At 36.8% G+C, this 4,966-nt stretch overlaps 1 long non-coding RNA gene across 2 annotated transcripts; it reads left to right on the top strand.

Moving 5' to 3' along the window:
* Window positions 1–706: 706 nt before the first annotated feature.
* On the top strand, window positions 707–4,399 carry LOC120737637. 2 transcript variants are annotated; one of them, XR_005696789.1, is made up of 5 exons: window positions 707–754; window positions 1,207–1,285; window positions 2,127–2,163; window positions 2,785–2,880; window positions 3,653–4,399. It is a non-coding gene; the product is annotated as an uncharacterized LOC120737637 (long non-coding RNA). The 2 variants fall into 2 exon arrangements; XR_005696788.1 differs by lacking the exon at window positions 707–754 and having other exon boundaries at window positions 1,058–1,285.
* Window positions 4,400–4,966: the final 567 nt, after the last annotated feature.

The raw sequence follows: 4,966 nt of genomic DNA, 5'->3' as shown, positions 1-4,966 counted from the left end.
CCAGTTTCAAGAGTCCTAAGATATCCTGTAGCCAGACTTTAATTAATGGTGGCTGAGATGATTTCCACAACAACAAAATTCTTTTTCTAGCGATGAGAATAGCAAAGGCAATAAGGTTATTTTGAATAGCTGTTGTATGAAGGTTATTTGGTGGTTTGCCAAATATAGCGATATGTGGAGTCGGAGTCAATTTTATACCCAATATATCCGAAATTATTTTAAAGAATTGATGCCAAAATTCAGACAACCTAGGGCACGCCCAGAACATATGAGTAAGATTGCAAGGTATCTGTGAGCATATGTTACATTTATGATCAAATTTATCTGGGTATAATTTTGAGAGTTTTTCTTTACTGTAGTGTAATCTGTGGAAAACGTTAAATTGTATTAATGAAAGTCTGGCACAACTAAAAGACGAATTAATGGCCCTTACCGCTCCCTCCCACACTGTAAACCCCAACAGTCTACCTGACTTATAAAGTTTGTGGATATAACAATTGAAATTCCTCACAAAGTTAAAACAACTTAAAACTTTTCTGTTCGGTTAACGATTCAAACAGTTATAATTGTACATGGCTTAGAAGTTAAGAGTAAATACTGCTTTCTTAATTATGATTTTTGAGTAAATGTTTTTTTTCCGAGCTCCGCATGTGTACGCCATGACGTTTTCTCTAACCTGAACGACGTTGACAGAAAATTCTGTTCAATATGGCTGCCCTTCTCGAGCAACTGGAGAACACATTTGGAGAAACTTGTAAGTAAAACGGAACCTTCGTTATGTGTAGTTTTTCCTTAAAAAAGCAAGTATATTAATATGTTGCAGCCAAGAACTTGTTTTCGAATGCGCTGTTGTGTTAAAAAGCACAGACCCAGGTGGTGAATAGTTGTTCGCTGTTGTTCGCGCTCTTTTTCAAACATAGATTATTTCGTCAGTTTTAACCGATTAAAACAGTTTTACGAAGAATCACACAAAGAAAGGGTCTTAGTGATATTTTAACGACCCCTTGCCAACGCAAGAAAGTTGGCGTTTTTACAACAGCAGCCTCATTGTTCGGCCGGTTTTTTTTTTTTTCCTTCTCATTAGCATCATTCAAAAGTGACTTAGCTAGCAGTGGCAACTTCTATCTAAAACAATTGAAATATAGCAAGGTGTTGTATATTTAGTGTGCTAATAAGGTTTTCAATATTTTTATTTTTTCTTCCAAGACTGAAGACCGAAGACAAAAAGACAGAAGAAAAAAAAATTCAGACTGCAATTAATTTCAGGTGGAGACAGTAAACACAGGTGAGTTGAAAGATCTATTGAAGAGACCTTTCTTCATGGCCATTAAAACATTTTTAGGTTAAAAGACCTGTGTCATGAATCGCTGTGCGGCAGGCAGGAGTTGGACCCAAAATGCAGGACTCGGGGGATGAACTCAAAATCACAGCTTTAATTGCTGGTCACAGAAAACGAGCATACAAAACTAAACTGGGAAAATTTTAACTCAGACCTTACAGAGAGGCACACGAGGAAACACACAGCTTGAGGGACGACACAGCACTGACTCAGAGAAACACAGGGTTTAAATACAATGGGAAGTAACGAGGGGAATGAGACACAGAAGGAGAGGACAGCTGGGAGAAATCAGAACTGACAAGACAAGGGAGCAAAGTAGGATACACTCACATGAGACACAGACCTTCAAAGTAAAACAGGAATTAGCACAGATGCAAACTAGACTAGGGGAGACAGAGCAACTAAGAAACACAGAGGGCAGCTACCAAATACTCAGAACTAAACAGAATACAAGAACACCAAACTAAGACACTACACTAAAGAACAAGCTGGGACAACAAAGAGAACTAAGAACATAATACAAAAAACTCAGAGGCACAAGAAACTCAAAACACTGGGTCACTGACCCAGGACCGTGACAACCTGTTTTTTTTTTAAATCATGCCCTGGCTTTGTCACACTGAATCATGTTGAAAAGATCTATTTTCATGGCTCCCCCCATTACCATTTCCTTGTACTTCTTTCTACCAGTCTATTTTATTTTGTGACATTAACATCTTAAATGTACCCCTAATTATTAATAGCTGTGTTAGTATTTATAATGCATTTTTTTTTTTATCATGTGCAGCTCTACCAAGGGTCAGTGGCACAGTTCACCTTTTGTGGTAAGTTATAACACTTCATATGTGGTCACATAAGTAAGTTGTTTCATCAGTTGTTCAGTTCTTATAAAATGTTGTATAATTGTACCAAATCACTGAGGATACATCCAATGTGTAAATCACAATCAACAATTTTACTGTGATATTCGCTCGTGTTTAGAGAATCTCCATTATCTTTGTTACTGAGTTTCCATTTTTGTAGGGCCAAATTTGTATTAAAAATTAATATTTTCATATGATGTGAAATGACTCAATCATTTCTAATTTTTAGAAGAAACCATTCATTAAGTCCCTTAAGGTGAAGATTTCATATATTGATAATGATAAAATTAACACAAATTAAAAGTTTCACTGATAAACACACAATTTTTCCTTTCTTTGAACCCCATGTTCTATATAGATTACAGCTCTGATCTGGAGAACACTATTTTAAAATACTGTGTAGGGTTTTTGTCAAATGATTAAGAAACAGACTCTCTGTCACAAGAGACAGAAAGGTTGTATCTTAAAAGAAAAGTCTCCAAAATTTAGTAGAGTCTGATGCAGTTTCATAAACATGTATTCTCCCCAAAGAATGACACCTGAAAACTTTGCGTTAAATGAACTTTTCTTTTCCCTTTTTAGGAGGCGCCTGATATCAACGTGAAACGCACTGCAGTACTTCGTGCCCTTCCTGTATACCTGCGGGAGGAGGACCCAGAATTCTTTTAGACATGTAATGTAAGTGTATTTTTGCATTACTTAAATTCTGCCAGTAAGATAAAATGCTATGGATTTTTTTAAATACAATTTAATACCCTAGCAGCTACCAAATTGTACAAACAAAATACCCTCTCTTTAGAAAACCCTCACACACAAACACACACAGGTCAGGAGCAGGGCACAGGCGTATCACAGCACTATGGCTATGCTGCAGGTGGCCCAAAAACCAGGCTGAAGTCAAGATTTAGTTTCTTTTTGAGATAAAGTCATGAAATAAAAAATTACTTTTTTTTTAGAAAAATAACAAAAATACAAATTATGTAATGCAAGAAGCTAACACGTTAATGTACATTTTTCAAAAAAAAAAGTAGAGTACCCTAACTCGTTACAAAGTAACCCACTACACTGCTGAATGTTTTGCTAGATTACAGGTCATGCTTGTCACATTCTCTCAAACCAACCTTACTTATTCAATTGGGGCAATCGTGGCTCAAGAGCTGGCAGTTTGTCTTGTAATCAGAAGGTTGCCGGTTCGAGCCCTGGCTCCGACAGTCTCGGTCATTGTGTCCTTGGGCAAGACACTTCACCCGTTGCCTACTGGTGGTGGTCAGAGGGCCCGCTGGTGCCAGTGTCCGGCAGCCTCGCCTCTGTCAGTGCGCCCCAGGGTGGCTGTGGCTACAATGTAGCTGCCATCACCAGTGTGTGAATGGGTGTGAATGTCTGGATGACTGAATGTGTAAAGCGCTATACAAATACAGGCCATTTACCATTGATACTGTGTCCATTCCAGGCGGACGCATTGGATGAGTCGACCCTCATTGACACTCCAGTTGCCCTTCTCACTGTGGTTACCGACAGCGCTTCCCAGTCCAGTCCATTTTACTTCCTCAAGCATGGCTGTTGTGGTGAAAGGCGACTAGGTGATGCGTGATATTCCCAGATTTGCAGATGCATTTGCTTTATTGTTTGGCTTGATCTATGCTCTGCAATTAGACTACCCCAGGAAGCTGGTTCACACATTTGCCTTTGTCCAAAATATCTTCATGGGGCTTGATGACGGCAAACCCCTGAAAACCCCTGCCTACATGCTCTTAAGGAATATAAGGCAATGTTTGTTAGGACACGCACTCTGTTACTGAGCACTTTGTTTGAAGCACTTTAAGCACTTTAAGTTTACTACAGGCTTTGGGTGGATTTAACTCCATCAGTTTACCTAATTTTCCTATACTTGACTGCCTTATCTGGCTATTTGGAAGCTGATCGTCTTTGTACCCATTTTAAAAAATTGTTTTTCATTTCTATTTTAAAAAAAAGTGATTAGTATTTGACTTTTTGTTTTGCATTTTTGTGTATTTTGAGAAAGATGCAATTAGGACTGATGTCGTCCTTTGTGATTTTATAAAAAGATAAATGTTCTACACAGAATTTATAATGCTCACTTTATGGTGCCGATGTCCATGTTAGTTGTTTTATAAAAACATTTGTGATGTTTTTAAATTTTCATGAAAAAATGTTAAATAAACAAAATGTAAAGTAACTGAATTTCCGTACTTTTTTTGTTTTTAGTAGTCTACACTCAAACATTGAAACATAAATATCTTTTAATTAATAATCAGATAATTTGAGTTTAGGTTGTAATATAATTGCATTGTGTTGCATCAAAATAATAAACTACAAGAAACACAAAAATATTGAAATTAAAGTATACAGTCTTTGAGTAAAGCTCAATTAATAAAATATAATTTTAAATTTTTAGGTTAACAATAAATACAGAATTTGAGTACCCCCATACTTAGAAGATATGAGTTTGTGTACTTAAATCTTTTGAGGTAATCAGTTTCCACAAAAGTTTTAAGTTCAGTCAACTTGTTCGGGTTTACAGTGCAGAACAACTCAGAAAAACTCATATGGAGTTCTGACTCCCATTTCATCTTGGTCCTGTATAAAAGAGATTCACTAGGTGGAGAAGCTAGTTTATAAAGGTAAGAAATATGACCCTTTACCAAAGTTTTGGCTCTGAGAACCAAATCTATTCCACTGGAAGTTGGGATTTGTGGGAATAAAGTTGAACATTTCTTTCAATGGAAGTAAAGAAAAAAAATCA

This window comes from Simochromis diagramma, unplaced genomic scaffold (genome assembly GCF_900408965.1).
Source record: "Simochromis diagramma unplaced genomic scaffold, fSimDia1.1 OVJJ01000413.1, whole genome shotgun sequence".
NCBI lineage: Eukaryota > Metazoa > Chordata > Actinopteri > Cichliformes > Cichlidae > Simochromis > Simochromis diagramma.
Note: the sequence above shows the minus strand (reverse complement) of the source record. Positions and strands in the feature narration are given on the sequence as shown.